Source organism: Bos grunniens, chromosome 3 (assembly GCF_055505025.1).
Source record: "Bos grunniens cultivar Pamir isolate PY7600 chromosome 3, Bosgru_T2T1.0, whole genome shotgun sequence".
Taxonomy (NCBI): Eukaryota; Metazoa; Chordata; class Mammalia; order Artiodactyla; family Bovidae; genus Bos; species Bos grunniens.
The window spans coordinates 22,018,957-22,038,105 of NC_141167.1; the positions used below are offsets into that span (position 1 = coordinate 22,018,957).

General features: G+C 45.1%; 1 long non-coding RNA gene across 7 annotated transcripts; it reads right to left on the reverse strand.

Moving 5' to 3' along the window:
• Positions 1-2,256: 2,256 nt before the first annotated feature.
• On the reverse strand, positions 2,257-9,049 carry LOC147375273 (uncharacterized). Of its 7 annotated transcripts, none has more exons than XR_015161516.1 (4): positions 8,414-9,049; positions 4,539-4,740; positions 3,039-3,164; positions 2,257-2,761 (listed from the first exon to the last, which is right to left on the reverse strand). It is a non-coding gene; the product is annotated as an uncharacterized LOC147375273 (long non-coding RNA). The 7 variants fall into 7 exon arrangements; XR_015161520.1 differs by having other exon boundaries at positions 3,039-3,167; positions 4,592-4,712; positions 8,414-8,870; XR_015161519.1 differs by having other exon boundaries at positions 3,039-3,167; positions 4,592-4,740; positions 8,414-8,868.
• Positions 9,050-19,149: the final 10,100 nt, after the last annotated feature.

Sequence of the window (19,149 nt, forward strand, 5' to 3'; positions counted from 1 at the left end):
AACATCATTTGAGTGATTAATTTGTAGCAAAAGCAACAGAATGCAAAGGTTAAAATAAAAGAAACAGAACTAGTATGGAGTCAGATTCGTTATTCCCTATTGCAATTCCCCACTGTCAATGTCCACTCCACAATCTTGTGGGAAAGGGGCAAAAACCACTCTTGTCTACTTCCTACCAAACAGGGAAGATGAAGGGTGGTTGTGGAACAGAACTGATCAGCCTTGGACAAGGAATATTAGAATCTTTAGAAAATAGCACAGTTCTCTTCTTTATCTACAATTATTTGAACTTGATGAACTCCTTTAACCTTGTTGTTTTCTAATTTGTAATTAGACTTAGGCTTTTAGCTCCAGTTCTGATCCTCATCTATTAATTTAACTTTCTGACTATGCCCTAACTGTATTTAGGGGGAAAGATTTCCTTATATCTGGAAAAGCACAGATTCAGTTCAGTTTAGTTCAGTCGCTCAGTCGTGTCTGACTCTTGGTGACCCCATGGACTGCAGCACGCCAGGCTTCCCTGTCCACCACCAACTCGCAGAGTTTACTCAAACTCATGTCCATTGAGTCGGTGATGTCATTCAACCATCTCATCCTTTGTCGTTCCCTTCTCTTCCCACCTTCAATCTTTCCCAGCATCAGGGTCTTTTCCAATGAGTCAGTTCTACACATCTGGTGGCCAAAGGATTGGAGTTTCCACTTCAACATCAGTCCTTTCAATGAACACTTGGAACTGATCTCCTTTAGGATGGACTGGTTGGATCTCTTTGCAGTCCAAGGGACTCTCAAGAGTCTTCTCCAACACCACAGTTCAAAAGCATCAATTCTTTGGCATTCAGCTTTCTTTATAGTCCAACTCTCACATCCATACATGACTACTGGAAAAACCATAGCCTTGACTAGACGGACCTTTGTTGGCAAAGTAATGTCTCTGCTTTTTAATATGCTGTCTAGCTATAACTAAGTCGCTTCAGTCATGTCCGACTCTGTGTGACCCCATAGATGGCAGCCCACCAGGCTCCTCCATCCCTGGAATTCTCTAGGCAAAAATACTGGAGTGCGTTGCCATTTCCTTCTCCAACATATGCATGCATGCTAAGTCGCTTCAGTCGTGTCTGACTCTATGCGACCCCATGGACAGCAGCCCACCAGGCTCCTCTGTGCACAGGATTCTCCAGGCAAGAATACTGGAGTGGGTTGCCATTTCCTCCTCCGAATATGCTGTCTAGGTAGATTAAAAGCCAGTAATATTTCAGGCAAAACCAAAAAATTATAGCTGTATTCATCAGTTGGCTCAGTTCTGTATAATTAATTCTTTTTACTAACATTTTTATGAAATCAGAGTTTCCATTAGACTTATTTTAACATCTTACCTAGTTTAGCAGTAAGTTATCAGAAATCTGTTTTTGTCAAAATGTCCTTTTCATGACTCTTTTTGAAGATGTGGCAGTTTTGCAAATTGTCAGCTTATCTGTTTATGAATGATAAAGGTCTTAAAAAGATGTGGTTAAAGATCTAATTACAATGTGTCTTGACAAAGAAGCTTATCCAAGTTGTGACATACAACATTGTACAATAACAACTAAAATTAAAACATCATACCAGGGCATGTGTAGTTTCTAGAATGTCTGTATTAATAAAATTTATTCATAACATATAATCTGAGGAGGCTGATCATTCACTGACTTCTGTGTAATTTAACATATCAACCAATTCTAGCCAGTTTAATATGAATATATGTAGTTTTAAATTATATTAAATTTTTTTCTGAGGGGCCCTCTGAAGCATCTCCAAGCTAGCTGAAGTCAAAAGAACTTTAATTAGAATTTGATAGGAAGTGCATAAAAAATATCAAAAAGTTTTAAAAATATTTGGTCAGATAGAATCATAGGTCACTGTGACTATTTAAAAACAAATACAGATCACTTAAAGGCAAGTTCATACAATCTTATCAAAAGCAGCATTCTAAGTAAACATGTTCTCTTAGAATAGCAGAACCAAATCTAGTCCTGCACCAGTCTACTTTTAATAACAAAATCCATTTACCTGAATAAGTTTAACCTAATCTCAGCCCAGCCATGCATAAAAATCCTTTTTTACTCAAAACATGTATCCTACTTTCCTACTGTCACGCGAGTGTATGTTCCTCGGTTCTTTGTCTTGTCACAACAAAGATTTGGAGCGACAGACATTAAAGCCCTTGGCACGTCACAGCTCTTGGGTCTTGGACAAACCATGCTACAGCTCTTAAGTAAATCAGTGTTACAGCTGTATTTTATTTAGAAGATAGCAGGAGAGAGAGAGAGAAAGAGAGGAAGAGCGCACACACGCAGGAGAGAGAGTCCATGAGAAAGCACTTTGGCTCTTCCTTTTAATATGTTTTTTCCTCCACCTGGGCCTGCCCTATGCAAATTGGGCTTAGCCAGGAGTGCTGTTTGTTCTACCTGAAGTCTTCACTCTGGTCCTTGGACCTTCCTTGTCTTTTAGCCACCGCCATTTTGGACTCCTTTTCCCTATTCTACCTACCTAATATTCCCCCCTCAAGAGATGGGAGGCCCAATTCTTTGGGAATAGGGGCATCGAGGTCTTTCTGGCTACTTTCTGCTGAACTGGGATGGCGAGGGGTATTGGGCCTCCCCTTCTTGCTAGTCTCAATCCTCAGAGTCCTTATAGCAGTGTCCAAGGGTGTGTGATATTTTCCGTGGTCAGTTGTAGTTTTGTATCTTTGTTGAACTGGCACTGCATGTTGTAGCTGGTTGACCTGGGCAGAGACAAAACAGGTTAGACAATTGACAGTACATGGAATAATCATAAGCATCATCAATATAGCATAACAAGGACTAGTAGGGACATTGGTCAATTTTAAATTCACATGGCCAGGATGGCTCAAGTCCCTCCTTGTTCAGGGATCAGAAGATCTATCTCCTCTCTGTTTTGGAGTACAGTATCTGTCAAGCTGTGTTGGCTCTTTAGGGTTATCCTGAGAAATTTTATACCCAGAAACCAGATTTTGGGGGTGTTCATTAGAAGGCACTCACTGGTAGTTCTGAATAGGTGTCTGAGATCTCCCAGGGGCTCACAGGTGTATTGAGTGTCCTCTTCTGTTTTCTTCTATGGCTTGACTCGTGAGTAGTGAATCCAGGAGTCATGTCCTGGTACCTTGACTGCTGTGGGGGTAGAAAGTATTACAGGGTAGGGGCCCTTCCATGTGGGCTAGGACTTGAGTCCCTGGAGCATATAGTGGTGACTCTTTAGAATCTTTTGGGTCCTGGTTCATACCCCACAAGTGTATATCCTGTTGGAATTGCCCAATGGCCATGGTATAAGACTGGAGGGTCTGAACCTCTGGATCTAGGAAGAGGTCATTGACATAAACAAAAGGTCTCCCATATAGCATATCATAAGGACTAAGACCAACCTGTTCCTCAGAGGCAATGCGGGTGCAGAGGAGAGCTATTGGTAAAGCCTCCTTCCACCCCAGGGAGGTCTCCTGGGTTATCTTTTTTATCGCTGATTTTAAGAATTGATTGGCTCTTTCTACTTTTCTTGAAGATTGAGGCCTCCAGGCACAATGGAGATAATAAGTAATGCCCGATACTTTCGAGACTCCTTGGGTGACCTTAGAAATAAATGATGTCCCATTGTCACTTTGTAATGACCTAGGCAGACCAAATCTTGGAATGATTTCATGGAGCAGTTTTTTTACCACCTCCTTAGCCTTCTCAGTCTGGGTGGGAAAGCCTTCAATCCATCCTGTGAATGTATATGTCATATAACTAATAGGTATTTATACCCTTGAGAAACTGGCATCTGGGTGAAGTCCATCTGCCAGTCCTCTCCTGGGTAGGCCCCATGTCGTTGGACGGGCTGGGCCAGCTGGGGTCTTCGAGCTCCTTGGGGGTTGTTTCATTGGCAAGTGGGACAAGAGGAGACCACCTGTCTTATAGTTGTTTGGAGGCCTGTTCCTCTGAAGGACCTTTCTAGTAATCTTTGGAGGGCCTTTTCTCCTAAATGAGTAGTGGCATGTAAGGAGTTAACCAACTTCCATTGGAGGTTTCCAGGCAGAAAAAGGAGTCCCTCCTTTTGGAACCACCCCATATGATCTTCTGGAAAGCCCTCGCTCTTAGCTTTAAGAGTCTCACCTTCAGTATATGAAGGAGTTTCTGGCAAATTAGTCTGTGGAACTAAGGTGGCAATCCCTATTAGGTCATGGTCTCTTAATGCTGCTCTCCTAGCTGCCTGATCAGCTGCTTGGTTCCCTCGTGTCACTTCCCTGCTCCCTTTTTGGTGTCTTTTGCAGTGGGAGACTGAAACCTCAGTGGGCAGATGGACTGCCTCCAAGAGTTGAAGAATCTGATCACCATATTTGATTGGGGACCCTCGGGTGGTCAAGTGGCCCCTTTCTTTCCAAACAGCCGCATGTGCATGTAGCACCAGAAAGGCATACTTGGAGTCAGTGTAAATGGCTATTCTTTTTCCTTTTCCCAGCTCTAAAGCTCGAGTCAGGGCTATGAGCTCAGCTCATTGGGCTGAAGTACCTGGTGGCAGAGGCTTAGCCTCTATGGTCTCAAAATTGGAGACTGCTGCATACCCGGCTCTTCTTTTTCCATCCAAGACAAAGCTGCTCCCATCAGTGTACCAGATTTCCTCAGGATTGGTCAGAGGATCTTCTGACAATCCCTCTCAGGGTTTTGTCCAGTGGTCCAAGGTTTCTAGACAAGAGTGAAAGGGGAGAGAGCCCTCGGGGGTAGGCAGGAGGGTGGCTGGGTTAAGAACCTCACAAGGGGATATAGTGAGGCCTAGATTTTCCATCAGCATTACTTGATATCTGAGAATTCTTTGATCAGACATCCATAAATGGCCTCTCCAATTTAGGAGTTGTTTTACTTGGTGGCTGGTAAAAATAGTTAGTTTGCCCCCAAAGGAGAGTTTTAAAGCATCTTCTATCATGATTGCAATAGGTGCAAGATTTCGAAGGCAGGGGGGCCAACCTTGGGAAGTTGGATCGAGCCTCTTGAATAAGTAAGCTACAGACTGGGGCTCAGATCCCAACCTTTGAGTTAACACTCCCAAGGCTATTCCCTCTCTTTCATGGACATAAAGTTGGAATGCTTTTTCTGGGTCTGGCAACCTCAAGGCAGGTGCCTGAGTTAAGGCCTGTTTTAGTGTAGCCTCTGCCTCCTTTTGAGGAGTTCCCCACATCAGTGGGATTGAATCATCTCATCCCTTTAAGCTTTCATATAAAGGCTGGGCAATTAGACCATAGTTGGGTATCCAGATTCTACAATAACCAGTTAGCCCCAGGAAAGCTCGCAATTGTTTTTGAGTCGTGGGGGAGGGCAACTGGAGGATTCCTTGTACCCGATCAGAGGACAGCCTCCTGGACCCGTGTGTAATCTGAACTCCCAGGTAAGTGACCTTTGTCTCGACCATCTGTACCTTAGCACGGGAGACTTTATATCCCCTTTCTGCCAAGAAGTTTAGAACCTGAATTGCATGTTGTTGGGCACTTTTCTCATCTGGAGAGCAGATTAGTAGGTCATCTACGTATTGTAATATTTTCCCATTAGGTCCCAGGTCCAGATCTAGGAGATCCTGGCTAAGGGCCTTTCCAAACAGGTGGGGGCTATCTCTGAACCCCTGAAGTAATACCGTCCAAGTCATCTGTTGGTGTTTTTCTCCTGGGGCTTCCCACTCAAAGGCAAAACGATATTGGGATTCTTTAGCCAGTAGTATGCAAAAAAATGCATCTTTGAGATCCAAGACTGTAAACCACTTGGCACTGGGTGGGATTTCTCCCAAGATTACGTAGGGATTGGGTACTGTGGGATAGAGGGGGACTACAGCTTCATTTATGATCCAGAGATCTTGAACCATTCGCCAGGTTCTGTCTGTTTTCTTTACTGAGAGGATTGGGGTGTTACATGGCGAACTGGTGGGGACCAATAGCCCACAAACAAGGAATTTATTTATTAAAGGCTGTAGTCCCTCCCGAGCCTCTCTTTTGAGAGGATATTGTTTCCGGTTAGGAAACCGAGTAGGGTCTCGGAGGATAATGATGACTGGTTCAGCTTGGTGGGCTCGTCCAGGAATCCCCTGATCCCACACCTGGGGGTTAATTTTGTCTTCCCATAGTTTTTGGCCCCTCTCTATTGAAGGTGTAATGGATTCTTCAGTAGTAACCAGGAGCTGTAGAGCTCTAGGGGCTGAAAAACTTCCCATCACAAGGGTGGTCCCCAGTTTAGTGAGTATATCTCTTCCCAGTAAGGGAGTAGGACACTCAGGGACCACCAGAAACTGGTGGGAAAATTTGTCCATCCCAGCAACAAAGAAGAGCTAGGGTCAATCTTTTAGTAGTTGCTTTTCCTGGAGCACCCAAAATGGTACAGGTTTGGGAGGAGAAGGCTCCGAAGTAGGAGATCAAGACAGAGTAGGTAGCCCCTGTGTCAACCAAGAAATTCTCGGACCTACCTGCCACATCTAGTTGCACTCTTGGCTCCAGCCCCGTGATGGTTATCTGTGACTGGCGGGCTGGCTGGAGCAGGCCACTTCAGTCCTCTTGAACCATCGTGAGGGTAGGCTTGGCTCTTGACCTTGAGGCTCTTGGGTCCCCAGGGCAGAGTGCCGCCCAATGTCCCAGTTGATGGCATTTGTGGCAAGCTGTTCTAGGAGACTTGTCACGGTTTGGACACTCTTTGGCCCAATGCCCTGCCTGTCTATAGATTAGGCATTTGTCTTGTGCCTTGTCCTTCAAGGACTCCGGGTTTGCCATAGGGCTTTTCTGGAGGGCGGCCAGCATCTGGGCATGCCTTGTCTCTTTTTCTCCTTCTCCTGGGCCTTGGCCTCCTTCTCCTGTTGTCTGTTATAAAAGGTATTGGTGGCTGTCTGGACCATCTCATCTAAAGAGGCAGCAGGGTCCTGCTGTTGTAGCTGCTGTAACTTAATTCTGATATCTGATGCACATTGGGACAGGAATTTATCCTTTAAAATCACCCGTCCCTCATAAGAGTCTAAGTCCAGGTTGGTAAACTTTTGGAGTGCCTCTTTTAACCTCTCCAGAAAGGCAATGGGGTTCTCATTGGGCTCCTGAGTTATTGCTGAGACTGGGCACAGTCCCACGAGTAATAGGTTTCTTTATGTTTCCATGGGTGGACTTCCTTAGGGGTGAGTCTTTTGAAGCTTATCCTACCCAGAACTGTTGCAACCTGAGAGCCAGGCGTCCCTGGGTCAGGGTGTGGACCCCCAGGCAGGCTGAGGCGTGACAGCCTCCTAGAGATCAAATCCCCGGGCAGGTCGAGGCGTGATGGCCTCCCGAGAATTGGGTCCCTGGGCAGGTCGAGGCGTGACGACCTCATGGGACCCCTCGGACTAGAGGATCCCCAACAGGTTAAGGTGTGACAACCTTTCGAAGACTGATCCCTAGGCAGGTCAAGGTGTGATGACCTCCTGGGACCCCCCCGGACTGGAGTTTGGGCATCCCCAAGATCTCCAGTGTGACCAGTATTGGGTAGGATTAGGGGGTTGGATATTATAGAGTATTTCCCTCCCAAGGCCAGCTATTTTCTGGTTGTCTCTCCAGAAGATTGTAGAGGCAGGCTTGTGGGTCTGGATGGGGATCAGGAAAAGAGCATGAAACAGGAGGGAAGGGGGCAGAGCACAACCTTTGAAAGAATGACATAGCACAAGGGTATAATGTAAACCAATTAAAATCAATTGGGTCCAAGATGACAAGTCAAATTCAAGTAAACCTTAATCCCCAATCTATAAGCCAACAGACACACCTAGAGGTGGCAGGACAGCTCCAAGGCACAAGGTCAAAAGAGGGATGAGTGGGTGGTTCCCCAATGGCTGGGATGGTCCTCTCACTCATTAGCATATGAATTCCATCCCCTCACAAAACCTAGCCTGGCCTAATTCCATGGCCCCAGCCCTTGACCTTGCCAACAGTTCACACCCTGAAGGGTGGCTTCTCTCTGGATCCTAACAAATTTACCTCTTATCGCTTTGTCTCTCAATGAATTTTTGCAATGAGACATCAGAGCCTGAGTTTCATTAGTTTTAGCCAGGCTTGAGTCCTGGGAGAGAGCTGAAGGACAGGAGGAAAAAGCAGTGGGAAAAACGTGCCAAGGAATCCCCTTCATAGCCCACCGGAAGATTTGCTAAATATCTGACCGGTCCTCATAATTTCATTGGTCTGATCCTTGGCACAGGATAAAGGACAGAAGAACCCCCACCGGCTTGTGTAACAACTACTGGGGCTCAGCAGATAGCGCCTTTGGGACATGCTGAGGAGTAGCCTCTCCAGAGTCCCTCAATTGTTCCCCTGCTGCCTGCCTGTTTGCAGGAGGTTTGAGGAAACAAGAAATGAGAGATTGTAAAGGTCCCTCCAGCCATAGGAGCAAGGACCTCTTACCTTAACCGGAGGTCTTCTGGAATCTGAGACTGGGCCACGTGAGCTTTCTGCTGAGTTCTATTTTCACTGTCCCAGTTTCCAGCACGATGGGCCTTCCCCTGTGCTGGGTTTCTTCGCCTTCCACTTCTAGTGCGGGAGTTTTGCTGAGTTGGGCTCCTGCTGTGCTTGGCCTCTTCTGCGCAAAGGTTGTTTCAGCCAGGTTAAACCCGAGTCACGGCACCATAGATGTCACACGAGTGTATGTTCCTCGGTTCTTTGTCTCGTCACAACAAAGATTTGGAGCGACAGACATTAAAACCCTCAGCGCATCACAGCTCTTGGGTCTTGGAACCATGCTACAGCTCTTAAGCAAATCAGTGTTACAGCTCTATTTTATTTAGAAGATAGCAGGAGAGAGAGAGAGAAAGAGCGCATGAACGCAGGAGAGAGAGTCCATGAGAGCACTTTGGCTCTTCCTTTTATGTGTTTTTTCCTCCACCTGGGCCTGCCCTATGCAAATTGGGCTTAGCCAGGAGTGCTGTTTGTTCTGCCTAAAGTCTTCACTCTGGTCCTCGGATCTTCCTTGTCTTTTAGCCACCGCCATTTTGGACTCCTTTTCCCTATTCTACCTACCTAACACTACTGTGTAGTGAAATGTTGTATTATTTTTAGTAGCACTCATTGCATATTTAAATTAGAATCCCCGAGTCTTAAACATCTTAATTTCTAGTGAAAACCAAGAGGCAAGCAATTGTTACTAAAATTTGGAGAGACTGTTTTAGAGAATTTTCAGAATGCAACTATTCCTGTAGTTTACTGAAAAACTCTTATGTCATTTGTATTTAATTCACCCAGAAAAGTTTCATATCAAGTTATTTTCCTTTCTGACAAATTTACAACAGATATAACAAGATTTCATTTAATTTCCATTAAACTTAGGTGCTTGTACATCTGGAAGTTCTCAGTTCACGTACTGTTGAAGCCTAACTTGAAGGATTTTGAGCATTACCTTGCTAGCATGTGAAATAAGCTCAATTGTGTGGTAATTTGAACATTCTTTGGCATTGCCCTTCTTTGAGATTGGAATGAAAACTTAACTTTTCCAGTCCTGTGACCAGATGTACAAGCTGGATTTAGAAAAAGCAGAGGAACCACAGATCAAATTGCCAACATCCACTGGATCATAGAAAAAGCTAGGGAATTAAAAAAAAATAAAAATAAAAAATCATCTACTTCTGCTTCATTGACTATGCCAAAGCCTTTGACTGTGTGGATCACAGCTATTTGTAAGGCCACCTCAGACAGCCATTTTGCTTTTTTGCACTTCTTTTTCTTGGGGATGGTCTTGATCCCTGTCTCCTGTACAATGTCACGAACCTCCGACCATAGTTCATCAGGCACTCTGTCTATCAGATCTAGTCCCTTATATCTATTTCTCACTTCCACTGTATAATCATAAGGGATTTGATTTAGGTCATACCTGAATAGTCTAGTGGTTTCCCCTACTTTCTTCAATTTCAGTCTGAATTTGGCAATAAGGAGTTCATGATCTGAGCCACAGTCAGCTCCCGGTCTTGTTTTTGCTGACTGTATAGAGTTTCTCCATCTTTGGCTGAAAAGAATATAATCAATCTGATTTTGGTGTTGACCATCTGGTGATGTCCATGTGTAGAGTCTTCTCTTGTGTTGTTGGAAGAGGGTGTTTGCTATGACCAGTGCATTCTCTTGGCAAAACTCTATTAGCCTTTGCCCTGCTTCATTCTGTACTCCAAGGCCAAATTTTCCTGTTACTTCAGGTGTTTCTTGACTTCCTACTTTTGCATTCCAGTCCCCTATAATGAAAAGGACATCTTTTTTGCGTGTTAGTTCTAAAAGGTCATGTAGGTCTTCATGGAACTGTTTAATTTCAGCTTCTTCAGCATGACTGGTTGGGGCATAGGCTTGGATTACCGTGATAGTGAATGGTTTGCCTTGGAAATGAACAGAGATCATCTGTAGTTTTTGAGATTGCATACAAGTACTGCATTTTGGACTCTCTTGTTGACCATGATGTCTGAGGAGGCCTTACAAATAGCTGTGAAAAGCAAAGGAGAAAAGGATAGATATAAGCATCTGAATGCAGAGTTCCAAGGAACAGCAAGGAAAGATCATAAAGCCTTCCTCAGTGATCAATGCAAAGAAATAGAGGAAAACAACAGAATGGTAAAGACTAGAGATCTCTTCAAGAAAATTAGAGATACCAAGGGAACATTTCATGCAAAGATGGGCTCCATAAAGGACAGAAATGGTATGGACCTAACAGAAGCAGAAGATGTTAAGAAGAGGTGGCAAGAATACACAGAAGAACTGTACAAAAAAGAGCTTCACCACCCAGATAATCATGATGGGGTGATCACTCACCTAGAGCCAGACATCCTGGAATGTGAAGTCAAGTGGGCCTTAGAAAGCATCACTACGAACAAAGCTAGAGGAGGTGATGGAATTCCAGTTGAGCTATTTCAAATCCTGAAAGATGATGCTGTGAAAGTGCTGCACTCAATATGCCAGCAAATTTGGAAAACTCAGCAGTGGCCACAGGACTGGAAAAGGTCAGTTTTCATCCCAATCCCAAAGAAAGGAAATGCCAAAGAATGTTCAAACTACTGCACAACTGCACTCATCTCACATGCTAGTAAAGTAATGCTCAAAATTCTCCAAGCCAGGCTTCAGCAATATGTGAACTGTGAACTTCCGGATGTTCCAGATGGTTTTAGAAAAGGCAGAGGAACCAGAGATCAAATTGCCAACATCCTCTGGATCATTGAAAGAGCAAGAGAGTTCCAGAAAAACATCTATTTCTGCTTTATTGACTATGCCAAAGCCTTTGACTGTGTGGATCACAATAAACTGTGGAAAATTCTGAAAGAGATGGGAATACCAGACCACCTAATCAGCCTCTTGAGAAACCTGTATGCAGGTCAGGAAGCAACAGTTAGAACTGGACATGGAACAACAGACTGGTTCCAAATAGGAAAAGGAGTGTGTCAAGGCTCTATCTTGTCACCCTGCTTATTTAACTTCTATGCAGAGTACATCATGAGAAACGCTGGGCTGGAAGAAGCACAAGCTGGAATCAACATTTCCAGGAGAACTATCAATAACCTCACATATACAGATGACACCACCCTTCTGGCAGAAAGTGAAGAGGAACTAAAAAGCCTCTTGATGAAAGTGAAAGAGGAGAGTGAAAAAGTTGGCTTAAAGCTCAACATTCAGAAAACGAAGATCATGGCATCTGGTCCCATCACTTCATGGGAAATAGATGGGGAAACAGTGGAAACAGTGTTAGACTTTATTTTTCTGGGCTCCAAAATCACTGCAGATGGTGACTGCAGCCATGAAATTAAAAGACGCTTACTCCTTGGAAGGGAAGTTATGACCAACCTAGATAGCGTATTGAAAAGCAGAGACATTCCTTTGCCAACAAAGGTCCGTCTAGTCAAGGCTATGGTTTTTCCAGTGGTCATGTATGGATGTGAGAGTTGGACTGTGAAGAAAGCTGAGCGCCGAAGAATTGATGCTTTTGAAGTGTGGTGTTGGAGAAGACTCTTGCAAGTCCCTTGGACTGCAAGGAGATCCAACCAGTCCATTCTAAAGGAGATCAGTCCTGGGTGTTCATTGGAAGGACTGATGCTAAAGCTGAAACTCCAATACTTTGGGCACCTCATGCGAAGAGTTGACTCATTGGACAAGACCCTGATGCTGGGAGGGATTGGGGGCAGGAGGAGAAGGGGACGACAGAGGATTAGATGGCTGGATGCCATCACCAACTCGATGGACATGAGTTTGAGTAAACTCTGGGAGTTGGTGATGGACAGGGAGGCCTGGCTTGCTGCAACTCATGGGGTCGCAAAGAGTTGGACACGACTGAGAGACTGAATTGACTGACTGTGTGGATCACAATAAACTGCAAAATTCTTAAAGAGATGGTAATACCAGACCATTTTACCTACCTCCATAGAAACCTGTAAGCAGGTCAAGAAGCAAAGTTAAAACCAGACATGGAACATCGGATAGGTTCCAAATTGGGAAAGGAGTATGCTGAGGCTGTATACTGTCATCCTGCTTATTTAACTTATATACAGAGTACATCATGAGAAACGCTGTGCTGGAAGAGCATAAGCTGGAATCAAGATTTCCAGGGGAAATATCAATAACCTCAGATATGCAGATGATACTACCCTAATGGCAGAAAGTGAAGAGGAATTAAAGAGCCTCTTGATGAAGGTGAAAGAAGAGAGTGAAAAAGATGGTTTAAAACTCAACATTCAAAAAAGAAAGATCATGGCATCTGGTCCCATCACTTCATGGCAAATAGATGGGGAAAAAATGGAAACAATGACAGACTTTATTTTCTTAGGCTCCAAAATCACTGCAGATGGTGACTGCAGCCATGAAATTAAAATACACTCCTTTGAAGAAAAGCTGTGACAAACCCAGATAGCATATTACAAAGCAGAGACATCATTTTATCCACAAAGGTCCGTATAGTTAAAGCTATGATTTTTCCAGTAATCATGTATGGATGTGAGAGTTGGACCATAAAGAAGGCTGAATGCCAAAGAATTGATGCTTTCGAACTGTGGTGCTGGAGAAGACTCTTGAGAGTCCCTTGGACTGCAAGGAGATCCAACCAGTCCACCCTAAAGGAAATGAACCCTGAATATTCACTGGAAGGACTGATGCTGAAACTCCAGTACCTGGCCACCTGATGTGAAGAGCCAACTCACTGCAAAATACCCTGGTGCTAGGAAAGATTGAGGGCAGGAGGAGAAGTGGGCAACAGAGGATGAGGTGGTTGGATGGCATCACTGACTCAATGGACATGAGTATGAGCACATTCCAGGAGATAGTGAAGGACAGGGAACCCAGATGTGCTGAAGTCAATGGGGTCACAAAGAGTTGGACTGAGCAACTGAAAAACAACAACAACAACACCACCTAGATGCACTAAAAGTATTATACTCAATGTTGATGGCTCTAAAGACAGATCTATATTAATTAAATTGTTCCAGGCGAATTCAAGGTTCTCTCTTCATCTCAAGGGAGAAGGCAATGGCATCCCACTCCAGTACTGTTGCCTGGAAAATCCCATGGATGGAGGAGCCTGGTAGGCTGCAGTCCATGGGGTCGCTAAGAGTCGGATACAACTGAGCGACTTCACTTTCACTTTCCACTTTCATGCATTGGAGAAAGAAATGGCAACCCACTCCAGTGTTCTTGCCTGGAGAATCCCATGGATGGAGAAGCCTGGTAGGCTGCAGTCCATGGGGTCGCACAGAGTAAGACATGACTGAAGCAACTTAGCAGCAGCAGCAGCTTCATCTCAAAAGAATTTGGAAACAAGCAAGGAGGTCAAAGAAAGGAAAGTGAGACTTTAAGCAAGAATACTTCCTTAGGGGAAGAACAGTCAGACGGGTGAGGAGCTGCTGCACTGGGTTTCTTTGCAGGCCAGTCATGAGGGGTATACAAATGAAGGGGTGGAATATTTACTGGGGAAGGAGGAACTTGGGGGTCTGATTTTCATTCCAACTCCATTTCCCCAAGGGGAGGAGGGATTTTTGTACTTATTTAGCTTAGATCAGAAGTGACATGGCATTGGTGCCTGCCAGGTACTTCTTATCTGCAAGGCTAATTTTACTATAATGAGAGCATAATGAGCAACAGGTTACACTGGGAAGCAGGAGATTCCTGCCTTTCCCCACCTATCTCTGTCTGCTTCTAAGACACTTACCACCCAAAAGATGTGGTCTCCTGTCAATCTGTAGGTTCCTTCCTTTGTCTGCCCGTGTACCACCCCCCACGTTTGTTTACAAGATGCGTTATTTCCTGCCATCTGGGCCCTGCCCCCCTAGCTACCGGCCTGCTGTAACAAGATCAACAAACAAACCTTAATATCAGGTATTAACTTAGAATATTTCCCTGTTCATGTGAACTTGAAACTCTTTGTGTAGCTTCTTTTATATCTAATTTATAAATGCTCAAAGTCATTTTATTTCCAGTTCCAAAATACTCAATTCAGATTAAACAAACAAATAACAGTAATATACAGTAATACACATCATCTGCTCACACTCACATGCCTTTCTGCCAGCAAAACCAGGAGAAAAAGCGATTTGGACTCAGCTACTGAGACAATCAATCACAGACACACACCCCCTCAAGATAAAAGCAATGACAAAAGACCCACTTTGATTAAGAAATCAAGCTGTTAGGGACCTTTGCTCTCCAGATCTTGGGGAGTATTGAGGCATTTTCTTTTGTTTAGGGGGCATAGCTAAAGAGCTCTTGTGTGTGTGTGTTAGTTGCTCAGTCGTGTCCGACTCTTTGCAACCCCATGGACAGTATCCCGCCAGGCTCCTCTGTCCGTGGAACTCTCCAGGCAAGAATACTGGATTGCCATTTCCTTCTCCAGAGGGTCTTCCTGACCCAGAGATCAAACCTGGGTTCCCTGTATTGGCAGGCAGATTCTTTACCATCTGAGCCACCTGAGAAGCCCATAAAGAGCTCCTAATTTTGCAGACACCCCAGGGGACTATAAGAGGGAACAGAGTTCTGATCACTGACATTATTCACAGCCACTGTTGTCAAATATCAAGTAAATGGCAATCAAATTTGCCTCTTGGGGTCACAGTTTCCTAGCCCCCAAAAGGAAGATTCCCAACCAGTGCCCCATTAATCCAAAAGAGAAGAATCCCAACCAATGCCCCCGTTGGAGATGAAGCTGAATGAATGACCAAGGCTAGTTCAAAAGGGAAAAAAATCCCAACCAATGCTCCTCCAGAGGCAAAATCAATGCAATGGAGAAGATACTCTGGCTTCATCACTCACAAGCCCCTTATTCACCAAAGATGTCCCAACTGGTCAATGCAAGTACTAACACACATACAAACAACAAACATAAAGTCCCAAAACAAAGGATCAGATGAGGCCGAGTCCAGAATTTCCATTTTCATTCCCAGACGGAGGCTCCAGAGTGGCTTGGCTCCTGAAAGAGAATGGACAACAAGTGGCTCACCTCAAAATGATACACACAAGAACACAAACAACAACTAAGCTACAGGCACACAGACAGAAAATCAGAGGTGGTGTAGTCTGAAATGCCACTCCTACTCCCAGACAGAGGCCTCCAAACATACTGGGCGGGCTCTTGAAAGAGAACAGACCAAGTGGCTCAATTCCTGAAAGGGAAGCAGCCCAGATGGAGTGGAGAGAATTCCCAGCCTGAGCAAGCTGGAGCAACTCACCCAATGACACCTAATATGGACCACAGCTCTGGATATTTCTCAGCTCCAAATTGCCTCATGTCCTGGATGTCTGGCGCCTGTTGGGGATAGTTCTTCTGAGATCCATGGAGTGAAATGAGCCCGGGCAGCTGCTGGAGCCTCAGGGAAGGAGCTGCCCTTAGCTAGGGTTGATTCCTAGGCTGGCTTGCCAAAATTGTTAGCCCAAGTTCATGTGCCTGACATGCAGTGAGGCCAAGCAAAGTGAAACTCCGAGTTTGGAGCAGAGAAAGGTTTATTGCAGGGGCAGGCAAGGAGATGGGTGGCTCAGGTTCTCACAAGCCCCAAGCTCCCCGAAGGGTTTCAGCAAAGCAATTTTAAAAGCCAGGTGAAAAGCAGAGGGTTGCAGGATACGGGATAAGCTTGCACAGCTCTCTGATTGGCTGATGGTGAGGGGACTGGGTAGTGTCACAGAGGTTAACCTTACCAGTCCTTAGGCGTCAAGAAGTTAATATCTTCCATTTGGTGTTTTTTTTTGTTTTGTTTTTTAAATATTAATTAATTTTTGGCTGTGTCGAGTCTCCATTACTTCAAGGGCTTTTCTACAGTTGCTGTGAGTGGGTGCCACTCTCCAATTGTGGTGCACGGGCTCCTTCTTGCTGTGCCTTCTCTTGTTGCAGAGCTCATGTTCCAGGGCCTACGGTCTCAGCAGTTGTGGCATGTGGACTCAGTAATTGTGGTTCCCAGACTCTGGAGAACAGGCTCAATAGTTATGGCACAAGGGCTTAGTTGCTCCGTGGCATGAGGGATCTTCTTGGATCAGGGATTGAACCCATGTCTCCTGCATTAGCAGATGGATTCTTAATCACTGAGCCATCTGGGAAGCCCCTGGTGGGGGCTTTTCACATCTGTAAAACAACTTAGGAAATGTGCATCAAATACTGCTATCCAGGTAGTTCAGAGAGGAGCTAAAGCAGAGGATATGGGGGAAAGGCCTGTCCCAGGAAGGCCCCATAGGGTCCTGCTCAGCTTCATACCCAAGCCCAAACTTTGGAAAAATTCCTTGCTAGTTAAGCACCCAAGCCTAAGTTTCTTTCCTGCAAATTCCTCTTAAATCTATTGTTTCTACATCTAAAAATCAGAAAAGCTGCCTGCTTTGGTCACTTCTCAGGTCCTATTTCTATGAGACCTCTGAACACAGAAATCAAGTTGGTTTCTTTTTTCCCTGTTAATCTGTCTTGCATCAATTTTATTATTAGTCTAGCACAAGAACTCAAGATGGGTGTGTATCTGGGGGGAAGGTTCTCCTTCCCCCACAGTCAAGGGTTGCCTCAGCGTTGTTAACTGTCTGGTCCAAATAGGTGTGTGCACCTACGCTGGCACGACTGCACAGAACCCCACCAGGTGTCTCATTTGGCAGACTCAGGAACAGAAAATGAGAGTTATGAGAAAGAGGTGAGGTGCCAGCGGGTTACATATGTGTGCAACTGGCTGCTGTAGAAATGCCAGAGCATAAAGGCAGGCAGAGAGGCAGTGAGATGGCTTATAAACACTGCTGGAGCAGAGGTGCCATCACTTGTCCTCTGGAGAGCACCCAACATTGCCATTATCTTAGGATCTTCACCACAGCCCATGAACCCCCAGACACCATTTGATGCACTGACAGGGGGCAACGGAGGCACCAAGGGCAGTGGGGTTTCATTTGAGGCCACTCAGTGACCCACAGACAGAATTAAAATCAGAACTCATATTTCCTGACTCTCTCTCAAGAATCTTAAGTCTACTGGGCTTCCTAGAAGCCATCTTCCCAGGAACAGGGTCACCTGGCAGACAGGGGATTTGAGTTCTGGACCCAGGCTTTTGGGAATATTGGGAGAGGTCTTTTTTTTTTTTTTTTTGCAGAACAATGTTAGAATGTGAGCTCCTTGTCTGTCTTGTTTATCATTTGAGTACCTAGTGCAATATCTGCATATAGAAGTTATTCAATACATACATGTTGGTAAACGAATCAGTTTGATGACTGGAGAGAATTGTGCCATTCTTGGCTCCTCTTGTCTGCTGATCTTCTTTTTGATGTTAATCTTCTCAGGCACCAACAGGTTACTTTGCTGTGTGTAACTTGGATCTGCTGGGTTTTATCTGTTCTACTCCCCCACCTCTCTTTCTCCTCCTATTTTCCAAGAATGTATCCATCCTTCCCAGGGTTGAGGCGTCTCTTACTCATTTGTTTCATAACGTTACACAGCTCTCTGTTTTATCCAGAACTGAAATTACCTTACGGTTCCAGGTGAAAGGGCTGGGGGCTGGTGTCCTTGGAAGATCAGGGGTTCTAAGCCAAGTCTTCCTCCATTATGCTGCATCCTTATATGTCTTTGTGACAAAGCCATCTTAGGGTGGATCAGAACACCTTGGAAGAACTCTACTTCTCTCTAGACAGAGCCTGCAGAATAACCAGCTTTGATCCAGCCCAACCCTGTCACATTCCTCTTGCCCTCCCCATCCACATGCTTCACACTTGCCTCCCCTATATCTCATACTTTCAGGACCAAGATACTTGGCCAGAGCTGGTTGGGGTTGCTCATGAGCAAACACAGCACAAGCGGAAGGAGCTGACCACACAGATCTGGGAGTCCCAGATACCAGGTTGAGGAGCCATCCCTCCCCCCCCCCCCCAACTCACTTCGGGCTCTGACTGTAGTAGAGAAAACCAGCAACGAGCACAGACCATTGTCACGCTCTCAGGATCCTCCGCACAACCCCACGAAGAAGGCCATGTGAGCAGAAGACAGATGTGGATGAGCTCAGAGGTGGGGGTGCATCGAGGACATCAGATGTTTCTGAAACTCTCTAGGTGATTCCAGTGTGAATCAGGATGGAGGACTATTGTTCTAGACACAACTTTTCTTTCCTTGGATGTAATCTGATCCCTCCTCACTCCTATCAATAATTCACACTTACCACTCATTCTATATGTCTGACATCCCTAGGAAATTGAAGCAAGCGTAGTAAGTGTCAGGTTGAGGACAGTCGTGAGCTCTGGGCTCCTCACTAGGCAGTGATCCCTGGGACCCAGCCACAAGAGGGGTCAAATTCACTGTCCAGAGTGGTACCAGTACAGCAGTTCCAGTATATTTTGGATTGGTCAATCAACCTTTTCTCACTTTCTCTTCCCCTTATTTCCCACTATAATAGCCAATCCCTTCAAATTTCATTCAACAACAATTATTTATTAAGTGTCTACTGTGCTAGGTGCTGGGGAAGAGGAGAGAACCCTGATACAAAGCCTCCCTTGAAGATTTACTGAGCTATGGGTAAAAGTGGGGCAGTGCAGTGGGTGCATGCTGCCAATATTCTCCTAACTCCAGTAAAACCCAGGGCCTGCAGAACCCTCCAGGGTGTCCATCCTTTCACTCATCCACCTGATCACAGGTTTTGCTGAATGCTTGTATCCTGTCTGTCCTGGCTCAGCCATGTAAACAAAGGAAAAGACCAGCT